This window comes from Chinchilla lanigera, unplaced genomic scaffold (genome assembly GCF_000276665.1).
Source record: "Chinchilla lanigera isolate Chin_1 unplaced genomic scaffold, ChiLan1.0 scaffold00016, whole genome shotgun sequence".
Lineage (NCBI taxonomy): Eukaryota > Metazoa > Chordata > Mammalia > Rodentia > Chinchillidae > Chinchilla > Chinchilla lanigera.
In genome coordinates this window covers 28516881-28538351 of record NW_004955417.1, presented here as the reverse complement: position 1 = coordinate 28538351, position 21471 = coordinate 28516881, and the positions used below count along the sequence as shown (strand labels likewise).

At 43.8% G+C, this 21471-nt stretch overlaps 1 long non-coding RNA gene across 1 annotated transcript; it reads right to left on the bottom strand.

Annotated features, from left to right (window-relative positions):
* Positions 1-1456: 1456 nt before the first annotated feature.
* Positions 1457-16657, bottom strand: LOC106148177. Its single transcript, XR_001233390.1, has 3 exons — positions 16571-16657; positions 11045-11147; positions 1457-1960 (listed from the first exon to the last, which is right to left on the bottom strand). It is a non-coding gene; the product is annotated as an uncharacterized LOC106148177 (long non-coding RNA).
* Between the last annotated feature and the right edge of the window lie 4814 nt (positions 16658-21471).

Below are 21471 nucleotides of genomic sequence, written 5' to 3'. Positions count from 1 at the left end.
AGGTGAATGGAGATGAAGACATGTAAAATCCATTGTGTTTTCCAAAATGAAAATTTACAGCCATAATAAAAAAGAAATAAAAATAGGAATTCTGCCTCTTTGTCCACTCTGACATCCCTAGACCGCGGCAGGATTCTCCACGTGACCCCAGGAAAGTCACTTTAATCTCACTAAGCCTCCAGGTCCTCATCTGTAAAATGCAGCTGTTTACAACACCAGTGCTTCAATCTCAGTGACTTTGGTGATTAAATGGTTCACTTCGGATGTCAAGAAGATGGCGCAGTGCCAGCACGGAGGAAGAGCTGGTGGACACTGGGAATTCTCCCACTCTGCCAAGCTCAAATGTCTCGCCGGAGCGGGCATGCGGTGACTCCCCACGGTAATGCGGGGAGGGCCCAGCCTTGGGACTCACACAAAGGCACTAGCAAAATTCTGGCCCTTGAGTCATTGTTCAGCATCCATTTTTCATACTCTCCAGAGAAGAGGGCTGCTGTGCCATTTCTAAACTCATGACAGTATTTTGTGCCCCAAGGTGAGCACCGTTGTAGCACTGACCGAGCTGACGTGGAGAAACCATATGCAGGGAGGGATCCAGGTGGCCTCAGGGCACGGATTCCAACGCTGTGACAAGGATGTGGGCAGCTGGGCTGATCAGCCTGGCAGCAGCGAACCCTGGACAGCCCCTTGGAATAAAGGTTTCCGGCTGGCTGCACAGCTCAGTGGCAGGGTCACCAGCGGCCACAGGTTCCAGGAGGCGAGGGTGTGCCCACACTCTGAGCAGAGCTTTCATCCAGAGAGGCAGGGAGAGGAGGGCTTGTGCGGCCACCACAGACACAGACGCTAGGAGAGGACTCCCGGATCTGCCACCTTGCGAGAGCAGCGAGCGCTGGTTATTGCACAGTCCCCTCACTTGTGGATATCTTCATTTGTCAGACCCTCGATGGAGCACCCCAAGACGTAGATCACAGTCATCCCAATCAGCAGCTGATGCGCGTGACGCAATCAGACCAGTCTGCGCCAGCGTCCGCATGGAGTTCTGGACTTGGAGTCGAGAGAGAATCTGAGCATCACCTAACTCACCACTGCGTTGCACGAAGACAGCCAGTCACTGGTGCAAGCGCTCGCCATTGCCGACGAGACGTGACGACTCAAGGACCTGGCACTGTATGACTCGAGTGTGAAGCATCTGATCCACCCCACATCAGGATCACAACTCCAACGTCCCAGCAACTGAGCCATAAAGAACGTTGCCCAGACCCCACCAGGGCTAGGAAAGCACCAGCCCTCAGGGTTTCGTCCCAAAGGGTTCACTCGCTCCCTCAAATCAAAGACAGCCAAGGAGACTTCAAAGTCAGACTCAAAGTAAGCCCCACCCTGGGAAGAAGCACCTCCTTGACCCTACAAGTCTCCCCCTCCTTCCCGATCTTTGAACCCCCACAGGAGCCAGACGGCAGGAGACAGCTCCCTTGCTGCAGACACCAAGCTTGTGGATAAACGAGCTTTACTAGCTGGACTCTTAAAACATTTACTTTTGACACAGTAGAATTTGAATACAAATGCATTATTTAAAAATGCTGCTCACTGAATAATCTTTCTTAAAATACAGATTTTAGAGTTCAGTGGCTCCACAACACCTTGAGAGATGCCTCCACAGGAGCTATTTAAGTGAGGCAGTGTCCAGATTCTTTCCTTCTCTCTTCTGGCTACCAACAGTAGTCCTGAGGCCATGTTCTCTGTCATCCATGTCCTTGAGCCTCTGATGGTCCAGAGGTCCACACAGATCCACAGAGGCCCACACTTCGTGTGTATAATACGAGTGAGGCATGACTCACTCGTGCCAAGCCCTGGAGCTCTGCGGAGGTTGTCGGTACAGCGTTATGCTGGGTCCCATTCCACCCGGTGCATCTAGAAAAATGTCTTGTGCTGACACCACACACAACAGATCTTTATCCACGGGGCTCTGTGGGGGAGAATTGATTCAATACGGTTACCTTGCCCAATGTAAGGTCCACATTCCCACGTTTAGGAAGCTCCAGTCCACATACAGAGACCAAAAGAGACAGAAGGGAGACACAGGCACAAAGGAAGAAAAGCCAAACCGTATTAAGTGCTCTAACAGGAAGATAATGAAGCACTCTGAGGCCACAGAGTGAGGTTGGATTAGCTCTGCTTGGGGGTCTGAGAGAAATTCAAGGAAGAAATATCGTTAAATCATTAAACTTATGCCTAAAAGGAGTTCTTTGGGTAGAGCTGAGAAGGCAAGAAGAATATGAATAAAGGCTCCCCCCACGGTTCTTTTGGGCTGTGGAGCTCAAGTAATAATTGAGAGCCTACGATAGTCCCAGGGCCCATTCTGTCCTGACAACTGGTAAAATCCAGAGATCTTTTTCTAGTTGCTAAGTGATCTCACTAGAAGTTTGGATGAGGACGACACTTCATGTCGGTAGCTCTTATAAGGGAGAGCTGGAACCACAAGATTCTAGATCTATACTTTAAAATGTTATTGAATGAGCAGCATCTTAAACAGCACCTCCCTATTCAAATTCTGCTGTGACAAAACCAAAATTAAGTCAGACGTTAATTGGTGAAGGCTACTTACTCCTACACTGCTACTGCAAAGGAGCGCCTGCTGTCTGTCGTCCTCCCTCACTCCGTGGTAGCCACCATCCTACCATGATATTACCCCTTTCCCAAGGGGCCCCCTCGAGGTGAGTCTCCCCACCATAGTAAAGAATAAACTTCATCTTATGAACAAGTTGCTTCGGTGACATTTTGAGGAGTGAGGGTCAACAACAGCCAACTTTTCAGTCTCCTAGATCAGCTGACTCAGCAACTACCTGTGACCTGATCACAACGCCAAAGTACATTTTCTTGCTTTTCTCCTTTGCAGCACCCAATTGCAGGTGTCAGTGTGCAAATTACTCCAATTACTATGGCAAAAACCAATCCTACAATCTCAGTAACTCAGTGCACCAAAAGTACAGGTCTTGCTGGCATTTTGTGTCCCATGGGACCTTTGTTCACAGCTTATGAATACAGATGACAGAGGGACTGCCATGTGAGACATTATTATCGTCCAAAACAGAGGGTAGGGAAAGCACAGAAAACATAGATGTATGGGGTTGTTGCTGCCTCAGTTTAGCACTGATAGGTATTTCACTGGCCAGAACCATCCAGATGGCCCACCTAACTCCAGGGGACGAGGGACACAGGAAGCATGTTTGATGAGCATTATTGCCCCTGGCCTGTGAAGTTATGCAAAGATACCAGAATCACAACAGTAGGCAGATTACCAGACACTTCAGATCTGGCAAAGCAAAAACCCTGTGATGATACAAGATCTGTGATAAACAGCTCTCCGAGGTCCCTTCCACTTGGAGTCACTTCCAAGGAAGCCAGAGAACCGTCCTCAGGAAGGTGGGCTCCAGACCAGGGACAAAGAGTCTGGATCTTTGCACCTGTGCTGAGCTGCTTCTTCCTTAGGATGGAGTTCAGGCTTGCGAGGCTTGAGAGCTTAAAAATGACCTGGGAAACCTCTGCCATCCAGGCAGCAGTACCACCAAAGGTTACCCTAGCTCAGAATCAGTGGGACTAAAGCAACGTGGAAAACTCAAGTCAGCTTGTGTCCTCATAGACAGGATAAGGCCCCCATTCCCACACAGGGAGCTCTGAAGGCTGTGTAATTCACATCGCCTCCACCTCCCTCCTTACATGGAGAAGGGGCCTACTTACTGACTTCTGTGAACCAGCTCTTCCCTGGACTCTGCCCTCAGGCCTGTTTCAGTGCTTCTGGCCCAGCGAGGGTCTGACTGAGTCCGTGTGCATACATACAGCTGCCCCCATTGTTCGGGATGGCAGGGTGCCCAGTGGGATGACCACGACCCATAGGCTCTGGAAGTCAAGACCCCAGCGAACTGAGACAAACCACCAGAGAAACAGGACAGGGGCAGCCCTTGTCTAGGAGCCCCTTCTAAGCCACGGTGACACCAGCTTGGCCCCTCTAGCACGCCATCCACTCAAATGTCTATTCCAGATCTAAGAATAGCCACAAGCAGGAAAACAAACACCCACCTCTGAATGTAGCTCCCTCTGCCAGGACAGACGGCAGAGCCGCGGGGGCTCTGGACCCTGAGGCAGCCCTCTCCAGACCGGCCAACAAGCTGTGCACTGACAGTGTGAAAAATAAACAGTCGAGTGCACGCCTCCCCCTTCTCACGTCTCTCTTAGTCTCTGTCCTCCTCCCTGGGTGGACGCTACCTTTCTCACAACGGCCTCAGCCTCCAGGAGAGACACCGACATCATCTTGGAATCTGCCTGAATGCTGGATGAATCTATTCAGTCTGGGGCGAAATCCTTTTTTATTAAACTGTGCAGATGCAATCAGATAGAAGAGCAAGTGCTCGTGCCTCAGGTAGAGCATGATTTTGAGGCCCTGAGAGGGGCAGATTTGGTGGCGTCGAGACAGAACACACCTCACACAGGCGGAGAAGGAGGCGAGATGGCCGGGAGGGCCTGGCCTGCGGAAGGGCTGTGACTGCCAGCCCTGGGAGGAATGTTACCAGAGACTGCGCCAGTGACCAGGGAGACAGGCACCCGAGGTCAGGCAGCAGGCTGGATGGTCTGCTTGCGCTGGTTACAGCTACACAGTCAAGAGCAAGAGAAAAGATAGACACCAGGAAGCAGGGAGACCATTCTTTTCAGATGGGAAGGGGACCAAGAGATGGAGGGATGGAGGGAGGGAACCCCTACTTTATGTTTTTAAATAGTAGAGTGTTAGAACAAGGCCGCATACCCCATCTGGTAGCTAAAGTAAAGAAGCATGATGTGAGCTGCTCAAAGCCAAAGCCACAGAGTTCTCTAGTGCATTGCTTTGCAAATAGGTTTCAGGTAAATTCCCATAGATGTCCATTTTAAAAGCAAAGTAGAAAAAATAAACAACTACACCATCAACTACAGTAGTTGAAGTCGCCCTGGAAATGGACCCTAAGACAGGGATTTATTTCCAAGTGTGGGAGGAGCAGGAAATGCTGTGAGGAGCCTGGGGAAGTAACAGATATGGAGGGAGTGTGAATAAGACAACATATGTTCTCAGCACATTGCCTCTCTGGGCGTAGGGAGATCATCAACTGGGGAGCTGAGAGAGGGAGTAGCACAGGTTCTCCCACTGTGGAAAGAAGCAGCCAGGGTATTGTCCTTCCCTTCCCATCTGTCATTGGTGGAGGGCTCTGTCTTTCTGAGCTGGTCTGCAGGTGAGCGCAGGGCACGTCTGTGGCTTTGCAGAAAGTCTCCAGGCTAAGATCTGGAGACAGTGACAACTGAAGTTCAGCATGAGCACGTGGGAACGGGAAGGTCTGAAGGCTGAAAGAGGCACTGGCTGGCTGTGCACCGGGGAGAGGCGGTGTTCTAAACTGCCCACTCCCTGAGTAGCTGTACTTCTGCTTGCCTCTATACTGGGGATAAATAGAAGGCGAAAAGCTCACCTTTCTCTTGTTCGCTATTTGACTTGGTTCTTCATGGGGTGACATGTAAAAAATGTTGCCTCAGTCATGTACTTCTGCCTTCTACCCAGTTTTTCAAACTCTGCACCATATACCTGCTACACCACTGGACTCACCCACACATGTGTGTAGCCCAAACCACCCTTTTATCAACATGCCATCTCTCTGCCCAACATAGACACCAAAATGTGTGCATTTCATGAGCTTCAAAACAGGTGTGTGTTCCAAATTTCAGAATATTATAGCTTTTTAAATTTAATGAGACATGAGAAGATTGAACAGATGTCTCTAATTCAGGTCATGCACTTTGGAAATATGACCTAAACCTCAGTGTCTTTTTTGCATAACAAAAAAATATAGGCATATATTACATCATCCTTACAAATAAGCAAGCACATCCCATTATGTTTTAAAAAGAAGTCTATGTCTCAAATAAAACCTTATGCATTGTACTGGTGCAACCTAAAAAACCATTTTGAAATTTAATTTCTAGAATCATTAAATTTAAAGTCATTGTAATGTACAAATCTCTGACAAGAACCAGAAGTGCAACCTATCACCCTGAAAAAAAAGATAAAATAAATGTAGATTTAAAAAGGACTTGAATTTCCTTAAAGCCCTCAGAAAATGTTACCATTTAGTAATGACATTCCCTGTTCATTTGACCTCAGCTTGACACGCCGAATTGCTCTTAGCAGCTGTGGCCAGACACATAAGTTCTACATCTTAACTCTTGCTTTTCTAATTTGTGCAAAAATGCACATTAAAAGAACACCAAGGGTAGCACTAGAGACAATAAAAGAAGCAAAGCCACAAGTAATCATGAAATCCACATCTACCCAGGCAGAGAAGTCACCAACATCTCCCCACAAATTTTGCTATCATTTCATGTGGAAATAGCTCAGACTTAGAGAGATGTTCTGCTTCTTACCTGATTCCATGGATTCAAAATGCCTGGGTTACCAGCGCCTGAACTTATGTCTTTGAAATTAAAATTGGAAAGGAACGTCTTCATGACTGCTGGACTACTAAGTGGGTTGCCATATGATTGATTACGAGGGCTGTGAGGTGCAGACAAGGGGTGTTGGTCTATTTTAAAAGAACTTAGGGAGTCTATAGATTTCCAAACCAGTTTCCATGCTCAGTCTACCTGTCTCCGATAATGTGACAGTGGGTGACTCAGTTCCATCAGGTGGAAGAGAGCAGCGGACTTGGTGATAGCACCATTTTTGGTGATTCTTCATGGTCCTTGCCCATGGCTGCCTATAGTATTATCAAGGAACTATCACAAACACCCCAGGCCTCACCAGCCAACTCTAAGTTTAAACTCAGGAAGTGAGATGCTTTCAATGTTCATTCAGAGTTGAGAATCACTATTAAATTTTGGTAGTAAAGAACAAAAATATAGGTGGTCTTGGTAGATACCATTTATTTATTAATTTCCTAAGAATCCATGATCTAAATATCCCATTGTCTATAAAAGTAAATATTTTATTTTAAACCTAGACAATATATGTATTTGTTCATTCAACAGAAATTCACTGAGCACCTGCTATGAGCCAGATACAGTACTAGCTATCATATGTGCAAAAATTAATAAAGCATAGTTAAAGGTCTAATCTGCAAGTGAGAAGAAACAAATTAGGATGATTACAACATAGTGGAATAAGTACTTTCAGAGTGCATATAAAATATGGACAAAAACAAAAAAACAAAAAAAAAGTTAATTCTACCTGAAGAAATCTGAAAGGGTTTCCTAGAAAAAGTAGAAATTAGCTAGAAATAGAGGGTAAGTTTGATTCCGGGAAACCTGAAAACGGATTTAATGGACTTCTTTTAAAACATAGCCTCCAAGGGGTGAAGAACTAGAACAGATATTTCTCCAAAGAACACATACAAGTGACCAGCAGATCAGTGAAAAGACTGACAACCTTGTTGATCACTAGGGAAATGCACATGGAAACCACCATGAGCCATTACTTTGAAGGCTGCAGAATGGGTGCTATAAAATGAAATAAAACAACAAGGGTTGGGGAAGATGTGGTAAAATAGGAACCTCGTGCCCAGGCAATTGGAACCAATTCTTGGTAGAAATTAAAATGGCATAGCCACTGTGAAAAATAATGTGGCAGTTCCTCAAAAAATTAAAAATACAAATACTATTTGATCCAGCAGTATATAGTTCCAATTTGGGTATTTACTCAAAAGAATTACAAGCAGGTTCTTAAAAAGATATTTATATACCCAGGTTAATAGAAGTATTATTCACTGTAGCTAAAAACATGCAGTCACCCTAATTGTTCATTAATGGATCAAACAGACAATGAAATAGACACAGTGGAATTTTTTCCACCTCAAAAAGGAAGAAAATCTGACATTGAGGTCATTATACTAAGAAATGTAAGCCAGTCACACCAAGACAAATACCCTATATTCCTACTTAGGGGAAGTATGTAAACTAGTCAAAATCATAAAAACAGAGAGTAGAATGGCAGTTGCCAGAGGCAGGGAAGGGTAGGGAAAGGCCAGTCATTTTTTCATGGATACCAAATTTCAGTTTTGAAAGACAAAAAGAGTTTTGGAGACAAATAGTGTGATGATTGTACAAGATGAATGTACTTAACTAAGATCAATGAAACAGATATTTAAAAATAGTTAAAATAGTAAGCTTTTAGATGTTATTAACCACAATAAAACATAATGGAAAAATACATAGACCCCCCACTGATCTCTCAAGAGCAAGACTTTGTGTTCAGTTAGAAAGATTTTCTGAGGCCAGCAAGGGATTCTGAAAAGTCATATGCCCCGGGGTGGCAGAGCTGGGGCAATGAGTCCTGGCAGAACGGAAAGGACTAGAATTTAGGGTGGCGTGTGCCTAGGCAGCAGTTTCTGCACAAATCGGTCTTGGGATACCTAAAGCCAAAGCGGTTTGGAGTCAGTAAGTAAAGCTGGGGTCTAAACAGGACATACCAAACATGAACACCAACTTTTCAAAATACAAAGTGAAATAAGGCAGGAGCCATCCCAGGCAGGATTCAAGGGAAGGGAGATGAGAAGTAGGAAAGAGCGGGATCTCGGACAGTGACTGGGTTAAGTCCTCCTTTCCATTTCCATCATGGCAACGCTTAGAATTTATTTGTCCCACTGTGCAGCCAGCTTCTCATCTTCAGCCTCGGGAGCCGGGCCCAAGAGTACAGGACAGAAGACGAAACTGAGCTGGCTGATTCACAGAGGAAGTGGTCATGCACCAGGACAGCTGGAGGAGTCTATGGCAGTGCTTGTGTTGAAAATGTTCCTCCAGCTCACAGACATCAGAGTTTGTCCACTCAATAATCACTTTACATGCACTTAGCACTTGGCAGATGCAAGCTCTGCCTTCCACACTTTGTAGTCTAGGTGGGGACATAAGCAGGTATACCACGGCACATTACCTGAAGGTGAGAGTTTTTTGGTGTACATGCTTATTTTCCTTGCCTCCCCCATCCCAACCATACTTACCATGCCCTCCTTGTTTCCAGAAGTGGTCAGCAACTTAATGAGACAATAAACAAATATATGAGTGAATGGTCTTAACTTCTCCCGTTGGAACGCTATCAGTACAAGTCTGAGTTGAAAGAAATTTTGTGTTTTGTATAAAACCAGCCTTCCACTTAATAAATGAAACAGTGGTATTATGAGAAGCTGTAATGTGCTCCCAGTCAGAGCTAGAGTCTTTCGTTTCTAGGGCTCTTTTCACTGGACCCTTACACATTGGCAGAAGTCTTTCTACCAGTTCCACTGAAAATTTCCAGTGTGAAAACACGAGATTTGAGAAACACTTAGGACACCATTAATGACACCAGTTACTTGTTAAAGTGAAAATAAACAGTAATGTGAAAAAGACACTGTGAAAACAAAATGTTGGAGGAAGCAGGACAATTGCCCCCATTTTAGTCTACTTTCTGCTGCTACAACAGAATAGCTGAGATGAGGTTGCTTGTAGACAATGGCTTATTTATCTCAGGTTCCTGAGGTTGGGAGTGCAAGTGCCAGGCAGCCACATCTGGGGTGCACCCTCTCCCTGCATCACGAAACAGTGAAAGTCAGAAGGGCGAAAGACTGTGAGAGACAGAGGAGGAAATCAGGCTGGACACAAGCTGTGTACTAGGAGCACACTCCCAGAAAGACCAAACCTCTCCAGAGGACGGTGACACCAAGCCATTCATGAGGGCAAAACCTACATGACCTAATCACTTCGGAAGACCCCGCTTCTGAACAGTGTTGTGCTGGCATTAGATTTCAACTCGACTTTGGGAGGGACATTAAAACCACAGCACCCACCCAGGGCCCAGTACAAAATAAAGCCTCAGCGATCAAAGGTGCTGTAAGACCAGACAGAGATATGGACAACACTTAGCTGAGAACCAGAAGGAAGAGTACACCAAAACTGAGCAGAGTGTAAAATGCTTCACGTAGATTAGACGGTCTGAAATTGTCTTTTAGTGCTAGAACAGCTGAGATGCATTTAGGAAAAGCCTGATTTTCCCATTGCACTATATTCTAAAATTCAGCTGAATTAAAGAATTATATGTAGAAACAAAGAATGGCGAAAAATCCAAGAAATTATAATCAAATATTCATGGTGTTTTTGAAAGTCAGAAGAATTGTATGCATTTCAGGTGATGGAGGAATTCACAAAGAACATGACAGATAAGGTTATAGAGTGTTAAAGTTGAAAGGTTTAAAACTTTAGTAACGTTAAAAGGCAAATAACAAGAAAATATAGGCAACAAAGATTAAAAGGAGGCTAACACCTTTTTCACTAAGATCTTACAAGAAAATAATACAAACCTATCAGCATAAACTTGAAAGGACAACCAATGAACACAAGAACATTGTTACTAACCACATGGTAGTTCATGTCAAAAGCCATGGAGAAATGTATATTTATTGTGAGCCAGAAACATGTTCCAGACCACACAGTGAACGGCAGGAATTCATTACTGGCGAATTTCTCTGAGATCATAAAACTAAGCAATGCTCAATTTGTTTCATGTAGTACCCTCACATCAAACTACAAATATGCTACATTCAAAACTCTTGGGTGCTACTTCTAATCTGCCTTTTCAAAACAGAGTAATCTAATTTAAAAAAAGATTGTGAAGGAATCCACCATCATCCACCATCAGTGGATGGGTGGATTCAGGGATGGATGGATGGATGGAGAAAACTTTGGCACCATATAAATCATTAAAGAAAAATCAGGCAAAATATAGCAGAAGAAAATCAACAAACTGTAGGGAAACAACAATAGTGAAATTTAAAGTATTTTATTTAAAATGGTGCAGATAAAGTCAGGACTACTTTGGCTTCAGCAAAAGAAATTGTGAACAGAAGTGTAGGTTCTTGTAATACCACTAAATTCTCAAAGAAGTTGTATGGTGGTGCTTTTTGAGGGCAGTCGCAGAATAACTATAGATATTTGGTTGGAGGAGGCACCCACGCGACTGCTCTGCTTTGAAGCTGAAAGCAGAGCTACAGTACCCTACAGAAGCCTCTGCCCTTACCTGTGTCCTAGGATGGGACAACACTCCTGAAAGAGTCCAAATCAAGGACCAAGAAGATTGAGTTCTCATCCTGGAGGTGGATTAAGGACAGATTCCCAGGAAGCTGTGAAATGGACCGGAAAGGAAGAAAGACGAAACAGGTGAATTTGGTAAAAAATTAAAAGTAAGGGTGGAGAGTGATAAACAGTGATAGCAAAAATCTATGCCTTAAAGAAAGATGATGGCTACAAGCAAACCATAAAGAACAGTGATTAGGAGACTATTAGACAAGTTAAGGAGAGCTGTTTCCCTGGAGTAGCGTGCATGAACCGGATGACTGAAGAATCAGCTAGAGGGGGTAAAAACGTCAAATGTAAAATATTTATTCGAGAAGTTCAATGGTAAGAGAATAAGGGACCTGCTCCAAGGAACATCAGTGAACTGAAAATAATGAACAAACACACTACAAACTGTCAAAACAATATGCACGCATTTCCTTGTTGTTATGACAATTAGTCCTGGCTAAGTTGTTTTGATTTTTAACAAGTTGTTTCCATTTTTTGTTCAAAACCCCTAAATATTTCCCTGTCTGTTCATTACTCCTCAAGTGTCATTTTTAATAACCACGGGACCCTGACGTGCACTAGACTTCAGTAAGTATCCTGAAATGAGCCTGTCCCCTGTCTCAGCTCCTCCGTGCAGCATTTGCAAACACTAAGCATCAGCAAGACTCCTTTGAGGTCCTTTGGTCAGTCTTGGTTATGTGACCCTTGGGGAGGTTACCCTGGCCATGGGCCCCTTTGTCAGCCACACCCTTCCACAAATAACCTTTAGAAAGCTCCTCGTGTGCCATTGCCTTGCAGAAAAGAATTCATTGCAAGGTTATAGGAAGAAATTCAATTAACATAGACAGTGTATTACAAACAAAACCGCCAAATGCTCAGAAGAGCGCTTTGCTTCTCGAGTAAGAATTTTCATTCCGTTCTGGGGATGTGGAGGAGAGAAAGCAACGGGAAGCTGGGAAGGTCTCCCAGGCTCCTGCGCCGGCCACTCCCAATGTGAGCCTTGCTTTTCAGCAGGGTTCTTCCACATTCTTGCCTGGCAGCCTACTCTCAATCTGCTTTGTTGCTTCTTACCATGCCCTCGGCATAGCCACAGCAGGGGACCCATGGAGGGGCCACCAGCTTTGTCTCTCCTCAGAGGTAACTATCCATGTTCCACCAGCGCCCTCCCAAGAAATATGTTCTGCCCCTGGCTATAAGGACTTTCCCTGTCATTTCTTTTTCTCCTGCCCAAGTTAGGCAAGCAAGTTGTCCAACAGGAAGTATTTTCTACCTATGAGTCCACACTTCTTTCTCATTAGGAAAAGAATTGAGCAATCAACCTAGCACCTGCAGTCATATTCCTCAACTACACAGACTGCTGGTAGGGATGGTTCAGCTGTCAAAACATGGTCTGACCCACCAAGGCAGGCTTCCTCCGGAATATCCCAAACACCTCCTCCCTCTGGGTCTCTGACTTCCTCTCTCCTCAGCCAAAAGCACCCTGGTAGCTGTGGTGCATTTGAGCCCCCATTCTCCTTGCTATTTCCCACCTGCTCCCTTTGACCCTAGGCCCCAGTATGCAGCTCTGCCGTAGATAATTTTATTCAAGGCCTTTATTAGCAAATGGATTTATGGAGTAAATTAATTAAGCCTAGAAAATTCCCTCCATCAATGTCCTGCCCATCCGTAATTTAATCTCCCTGCCTACCTCATCCTCGAGTGTGCTCTGTCAATGCCCATTTGCACCACAGCTCTGGCACCTTCCCTCCAATCCATAAAACCCTGCCCAGACCTGGTATATGGAGTGGACAGCTGATCTCCTGATAATACGGATACTGACCCACCTGGGAGAACAAACAAACACACCACACCTAGTTAGTAACAAGGAGATCTCTGCGATTCTTGCTAAAGGACCGGTTCAGTGACAAAGCATGATTGACTCGTATCGGTCCTTTACTTGAGCGCAGTTCACCCCACTAGGGACCCCAGAGCAGTTTGGAGACTGCTCCGGGCCTCCGTCCCTCCTCTGACTTGTCTCTACCCTCCTCTTAGGCCTTTCTCCGTCTCAGGATCATACGGCTAGTAACTCAACTTTCTTTCTCTCTTTGTTCTCTCCTTGCTGCTTCTCTGTACGCTCATTTGACTCCATAACTGTGTTTTCTATTTGTCCTGTTTGTGTGTTGGCTTTTCCCAGGACACTGGGTCCTTCACTGTTAAGCCCTTGATCTTACCTGGGTCCCCAATTAACCACAAGAGGGAAAACGAAACTATGTCTCAACCTTGTAATTATACAGCACACAAAATCCCATCCACTTTATTCCTCATTCCTACCAGCCTTTGTTAACTAAATCCTCTATCCCAAAATGGCCCATCAACCACGGCTCACTTCAGGCTCACTCTGGGCTTTGTGAGGTGATCATCTCCCCTTCCACTCTTCACTCTACCATGTGACCAAAGGAAAGATTGGTCAAAAGGCTCTTCGAGGTTTCATGACCCTTCCACTTACATCTGTTACGATTTAGATCTAAAATATTCCCCAAAATCTCATGTTCAGAGATGGGGCTTTTGGAACACGACTGAATCATGGAAGGGTCAGACTCATCAGTACAATAGTCTATTGGTGAGTTCATGGGTGTTAGGATGTAGGACCTGTTGGGAAGAGGTGGCCACTGAGGGTGTGACCTGGAAGGGTGTATTCTTGCCCCTGGTTCCTCCCTTCTCTCACTGCTTCCTGACGCCATGCAGTGAGCAGTGGTCTCTACAGAGCCCCTCCACCAAGCTGCTTATGCTTGAAGCTAGCCAACCATGCACTGAACCGCCTGAAACCGTGAGCCAAGTTAAAACTTCTCCCCGAAATGTCAGGTAATTGTCTGAAGGACAGGAGCGTGACTGATATACCAGCTCTGTGAAACACTGTGCACCCTCTGCCACCCCTTCTGTAAAATATGAATAAGATTTTATGTCTCATACATATTACAGTGGAGATGATATTTAAAAATTCATACAGGTGTCTAAATGCAGCATATGTTCCATAAATTTTTGATTTCATTACTATTTCTGCCATAGACTCTTACGGCCACACAACTAAGATACAAACCAATTCTCTTAATGTTTGTATCTGGTAGTTATTGCAACAATTTATTGAAGTCATGAAAGTAGCACAAAACAAAAAGGAAAAGTTCATCAGATTCTCCTTCAACTACCCCATCAAGTTCATTGTGCCTTTAAATCCACACTAGCTTTGCCTAGAACAATTCTTTTAGAGTTTTAAGCTGTTTTATTTGTTTTAGGGAGTCAACCATTCCATCCCCACTTCTCATCCCTGCTCCTACCCTTTCCCTAGAATGTGATTATTTTAAATGACTTAGACACATCCTATTAAGTTCATAATTTGGAGACAAAAATGTCTGTTTCATTTTTTTATTTTCTCCTGGTTGGATAAAGTAACAAATATCACTTGACTTGTCCCTAAATATTCAGTTAGATGTCTTTCCTTACTAAGAAAATACCATATACAGTCATTCTTCCTCCACTGTATATAAATTCCAAATGCTACCTTAGCAGAATTATGAAATAAAAATGAATGCTTTCTTAAAGCATTTATGGAGACTGGGGAATAAATGATAGAATTTTCTTATATTTCTTGTATAAGCAGATAACAGATACATTTAATGCAAGAAGGAAATAGAATTTTAATAGAATTTTTAACTAAAGATCTTGAAACAAAACTAGACATACATTTTAATTGAATTTCTGGCTCAAATTACAGCAAACCATTATAAATCATTAGGAATCAGTTTTAAAACTGCTTTCACTTTTCTCCGTATTACAAACACAGAGGTAAGCTTTTACAGCTTCAGATAAGTGTTAATAAATTACCCGAATTTCAAAATTAATGGCTGCCCGGCTGCTTTGGGGAGATATCATTGTGTTTCATGAATATTTTGATTTTGTGATTAGATCAAAATGCACTGAATTCCTAAACAGTCATAACCAAGGTCTGCTGATCATAAACTGTTCTTTTTTAATAAATTATATTCCTCACAAATCTGCTGATATGGAATAATTAGAAATTGGTTGCCAGCATTTACTGTAATATTTGCATGACTTTAGATCTCCACCTACTGATCTGGAGGCTGGCAGGAAATGTACATTTTGTACATTTCTAAATATACCTTGCCTGCAGAGATAATGGTTTATATTGTGATGGTAAGAAGGTTTTTATTTGCAAAAAACAAAGAGATGTCACTTGCCCATTCTGGAAGACATTGATTAGGCGGTGTGTGTCATTCCTATTCAGAACTTATTATTTACAGCTTTCTTGTTTCCTTCCCTCTGTAAGAGATAAAGATCTGTATCTTATAAACTGCTTTAAGAGTGTCTACTTTCCTTTTAGGGAGTCTTGAAATACATTTTATAGGATGGGAGCATCATGAAACTAAGTGGAAACTGAGTAAAATTCAGTATCCCAATCTATTATAACGTCTCCAGGTGTAGCCCTTAAATTAAGTGGTATCTAGAGTTACACTGAGGAGAAAAAATCCTCAGGACAAACCCATCCTGCACCTTGTTAAAGCTCATGTGTCTAAATTAGGCCCTGTACAACCTGTTATGTAATCTGATAATTAAATGCAGTCATATTGGACAACCCACTGACTGCAAATGCTTAAAATTATTCTTATTCTTCTCAATCTAATGATCTCTTATGCAACTGAGGGCCTCCAGGAGCTGAAAGCTGTGTTTCAGAATGTCCCAGTACCATCATATTTATGGACCATTTCTGCAACACTCGAGAGAGCGAGCATTTCAACAAGGGGGCAAAAACAATCCTTGATAAAATCCAGAAAAAGATGCAAAAGGGTGCCTGAGACAATCAGCTGCTGTTTCTCACCATCTGGGCACTGGGGCACGGAGGAGCCCTGGGGCACTGTGACCCCGAGCCCTGGCACAGTGGGTTTCCCTGAGCCTTGTCAGCTGTGGGCCAGGAGCCCTTCTGTGCCTTTCACGTGACGCTGGGTCACCCAGCCACCTTGCCTCGCCTTATGGGAAAGGACATTCTCTCAAAAGCAGTATGCTTTGGCCAGTGAACCCCTCCATAACCCCCACTCCACACACAAACAGAAGTTAAAAAAGAAAAAGAACAGATAGATTCAAACACGTAAGAATCTATGGCAAGATTTTTAATGAACAGCATTTAACCTTAAAAAAAGATTCAGCCTGTCCAACATGTGATTTGTTTATCAAAAAAGTAAAAACGGGGTAACATTCACAGCCAGGCTTGATGTGGCTTAACATGCCAGAAAATATATCTAAGAATCTACCCCTCAAGTGCAACTCCATAAAGAAGTCAGAAAATAAAACAAAATGAACTCCCTGCCTCCAAAGGTCACTGCGTGGCTGAAAGGAGACAAAGCGTACTGCAGGGCCTGGCATCTGATAAACAACAAACATTACAAAAACACAAATTAAACAAACCAAGCCAGGGAAATGCTAAGGTCCTCACGTCAGCTTCCAGCGTGGATTTGTGTTGTTTTTCATGTGACATCGTCTTCCACACATTCATTTTGTCTCCAGCCATCTCCAATTTTTCCACATGAATCTTTACTTTTGCTTATATTTGCATTGAAAAAAATCAGGCGAAAACGTTCTTGCCCCTCAGAAGCGAGGGCGTCCACATCAGTCGTGTGTGTCAGCGTTTGCCCCGCAGGCGCCGTCTCCATGGCCACGGGGGCTCTGTTTTCCTTCGCAGGAGGCGGGATCAGCACAGCAGAGCCAGGAACCAACTGTCGTCAGGAAGGTGAGTCACCTTAAAAGAGATTCTTCCCTCTCTGTGTATGAACGCTCCATAAATGTGTACCTTTAAAATTTTAGCTAGTTTTGTTCTAAATATATGTTTAAAAAATAAAAAAGAAGGCATTGTTAGTGATAGATTAAAATAGAATTCTAGTCATACAGAGTTTGTTGCTCAAGAATGGTTTATATCCAGAACTACTTAATGAGCATCTGTTCTATGCCCAGGACGCTGCTAGGCCTTTGGTACTAAAATAAAGGGTGAGGACAGCCAGCTTTGGGTCAGCTTCAGGAAGCAGAGTCTATAGGACAGAACACCCAATGTCCAGCGACAAGCACTGAGGGCAGCTCTGTAGGGAGCTTGTCCAGGATACTGTGGGACCTGAGAGAAGCCCAGAAGACATCCTGAGGGTCAGGAGAACTCTGATATGCACAGAGTTTGGGGAGATGGGAGAAGGAAGCCAGATGCAGGAGCAGGGACTGCAGCATGAGGAGGGCCAGTAGCTGGGGAGACCCGAGGCAGTCCATGCGTGAAAAAGTGTACACAGCATGCTCCACTATGGTGGAGAAGGTGCTCTGGGAAGTCTGTAAAATACCCTTTTCCATTCACAGTTCACTGGATCACATCGGGCACTGCAGTTTGGATGCTCAGTGTCTCTGGAGGCGCATGTGTTAAAGGCTCAGCCCCAGTTTGGCACAACAGGAAGAAGTGTGAACAGAAAAGGCAGAATCTGGGAGAGACCTTCATCCCCTCCACTTCCTCTCTCCCTCCCCAGCAGTGAGCTGAGCTGCCACAGGCCCAAGCAACACGACCCACTGAACAAGGACCAAGCCCTCTAAAGCCATGAGCTGGTGTAAACCTCCCATGTTCGCAAGCAGATCACCCCTTGTGTTTGTTGCAGTAGTGGAAAGCTCACAGAATGGGTATCATCCCCCTTGTGCCCAGTGTAAGTAATGGAATTCCACTCACTTTCCCACAGTCCCTTGATGTAGTGGGGAATGAACATCTCAAACACGAGATGCAGAAGTGCAGCTCTTGATCTCAAAGTCTGAGTCGTCTCCAGGCATTCTCATCTTAGTCAGGGGGACCACCAGCTCCTTGGTCCCTCCAACCAGAGCTGCAGAAGCCATTCTGCACAGCTCTCCTTCCTTCCCAGTCTCCGTCCACACCTCAGTACTTTCCCATGCATAGGCAGTGGCACTTCCAGATTAGACCTCAGCTGGTGGTCTTCATTTCTATTATATCACCATAGCTCAAACTACCATTATTGCAACCAATTTCCCTCCAAGCTCTCCACCTCCATTCTTCAGCCCTTGTAACCACTTTTTTTCCACAGACACTTTACAGTGTTAATCTGATGCCCATATCTTTGGCTTAAAACCATGCAATAAGTAACATTCATTCTCTAAATCAAGTGTGTTAATGGTTTGTGTCTGGATGTCTCCTCAAATCCTCATGCAATCATGGAACGAGCTTTTAGAGTTGATGATTGATCCATGATCCAAAGCTGGGATTATGGGTTGAGTTCTTCCCCAACCCTCAGGTGGATAGTTTGCATATGTAAGGGAGAGGAAGAGGCTGCTTGCCGCCACTCCTCTCTTTTGCTGTTTTTGCTTTTTCCACCACCATGAATGGTTGCCCTGTGCCATGTGCCACTCTGTCTTGGAGCCAGCCAAGAATGGACTGAAACCTCCACAAGCTATAAACTAAATAAACCTTTCCTTCTTTAATTTTGGACAACAGGTACTTTGTCTCAGCAATGAGAGAAAAGTAACTAAGACAAAGTGTAAATCCTTACAAAGGCAGAAATTATCAATTCTCTTTTAAAATCCATTCTCCCCTTCTTCTCTGGCAATAGAGGTGCATCTGCTTAAGGTATGTCTCAACAGCAGAAGTTGATGGTTTCTCTAGGACCACGGTGATCACATAGCTAGTTTCCAAAGATAACAGCAATATGAATGGGAGGATGTGTGTCACTTGGACATCCAGGAGTTCAAATACCCTTACATGCTCTTGATCTTTCTACTGACCAAATATAACCACAGTGGAGACTTTGGAAGGAAACTATTGACCAGGATAGCACCCCTGCTGGCCTAGACTTCTGGATACATTTAACAAGGAGATATCTCCTAGTTCACCCACTTGTTTGTGGCAGAAAAATATACTTTTGTCTTGTTTGAGCCACTGGACTTCAGGATCTCTTTTCTCTTGCCATCTAGCTTTCACCCTCACCCATACAATGATCCAGATATCAGCATTAGGGTTTGTGCAGTATTAAGAGAGAAATTTAATGACTGTGGTATTTGGAGGTGGGGCATTTTGGAGGTAATTATGGTCCAATGAGGCTGTGGGACTATGGCTTTATAACAAGAGGAGTGTCCCGAGCTCAGGCTTTCTGGTCCTCTGCAGTGCTCCCACCAACAAAAAGGACCTCATTAGCCTCTTCAGTAATTCTACCTTCATCTTAAGACATGGGTCATGGAGGGGAATAGAGCAAACAAACCTAAAGCAAGCAGGACAAAGTGTAGAATAAAGACTGGAGAGAAAATCAGGAGTGAGGTCTCAGAATAGTGTTGAAAATACACTAAGGCCACACCCAGGCAGCTTAGAAGCAAAGGGTGTTTGTAGAATGCTAATGTCTGTCATAGTTAGGATGGCAGGGTTGGGAACAGACACATACGAGTCACAAATGTGCATCCTGAGTTCTGGCCTTGTTAGCATAAATCTCCCAGGAGAGCTCCCTCTTTATGTTTATTTTATAAGCATATATTTTTTAGGCTGTTCCTCTAGAAACACGCTTCCCTGGTAGGGTCCCTAAGTTCTCCAGGGGGCATGTCGCCAAGGCTCCAAAGTGCCCTTCTGGAAAGGGGATCACCACAGAGAGTCTGCATTGTTCATGGGTCACTGTAGACCTGCAGGCCTGCCTGGTTCCACTCCATGCAGAATGGGCACATGGACTTCCATTAAAATCCCCCAAGAGTCACACTTCAGATGGTAGAAAGCTGAATCCTTCCAGCTCCACGTCTCCAAAACTATCATCTGGCACTGACCTCACTAATCTCTTCTATTACTTTGAAATTTATTCTGAAGTCTGAAGTTATCCCACCCTTACTTACATTTCATAACACAGTGCCTACCAGTAAATAAGAGCATTCATTCCAAATCCTGATCTCATGGACTCAAATCCTGTCTTTGCAACTTAGTGAACTACGTGACCCTGGACAAGTTTCTTGGCCTATCTATGCCTCCATTTCCTCAAGCAAAATGGGGATAAAAATAATCACATAGGATTTTATGAGTAAATTAGTAAATGCATTAAAAGTATTCCGTAGAATGTCTAACATGCAAATGTAAGCATGCTAGTCATAATATTTTTATATGGAGAATTTATGAATATATCATCTCATTTAATTCTCACAGCCAACTTGGGAGGTGTTTTATGCTCGCCTGACCAACTAAGACACAGAGTCCCAGAGGCTGACATTTCCCATAGTTCCACAGCTGTAAAATGTTCTTAAATTGAAGCTTTTTACTCCAGTGCAGTGTTTCGTTATATTGTCACAGTGCAAGGTGACAGCCTAAAATGCTGATGAAGGTGGACTCTGTGACCAGGTAGACTGACGTTGGGACCCTAGGCTATCTACCTCCAGTCCCGAATTCTCAGACAAGTATTTCCTGTCTGAGTCACATTTATAAGAAGGGTGTATTAGTTCCTATTTCCTGTGGTGATTATAAAAATAGCTGTGAAAAAAGACTTTACATAGCGCCCATTCCTTATTACATGATCAACAAATGTTAATTTCCTTCCTTTCACATCTCTTCTCAGCCATGAAAATGTCCCCCTTCCAGGGGGCCGAGCTCAAGAGGATACCTCTGAGGCTGTCAGATCAAGAGAGTCGGCTGTGACATGCTCTCTCAATGCTTTGTGATGTTAAACATTAATGCAATTATTGCAACTAAGATGTGCTCATTATTACTGGAGGGGATGGGTAGAAAAATAAGACTTCTCGGAGTAGGGTTGTCATGATTTTTTTATTTTATCAAAATGCCACACAGAGTAGCAGGTAGAAGTCTTGTGTATTAGGAGCACTACAAAACATAATACAACAAAGGTTAATAATTGTTAAAACAAAAAGAATGGCAGATGTCCTAGGAGAAGTAAGACAATATAGTTAGGGGGAAACATTCCATGCATTCTGACCTTTCTAGTGGAAATTAAATACTTAGACTTACATGCCCAAAGTGAATATTCACTATCAGTAGACTTACATAAATGGAGGAGAAAAATTAATATAGGCATAAAACAAAGTTGCTGCGATTGCATACAGTTCTCCTATCTTTTCAACAAGGGACAACAGATTAAAAAGTACCTGCCAATTAAATAACTAAAGCAAGGAAAGACCCACCTAATGCTGTTTTCCAGGAAGGAACTTGTAGAAAGGTAACCCTGTTCCCCTACCCCAAACTGAAGGTCTCAATTGTTATCATTTATTTCGAGCAAAGAACAGTTCAGAAGGGAGGATGTGGAGAAACTAAAATGCCAGGTTTCAACCAAGAAAAAATGCTTTTACCAAGAAATCAGAGAAAATGCAATTTCATAAAAGGCAGTCACC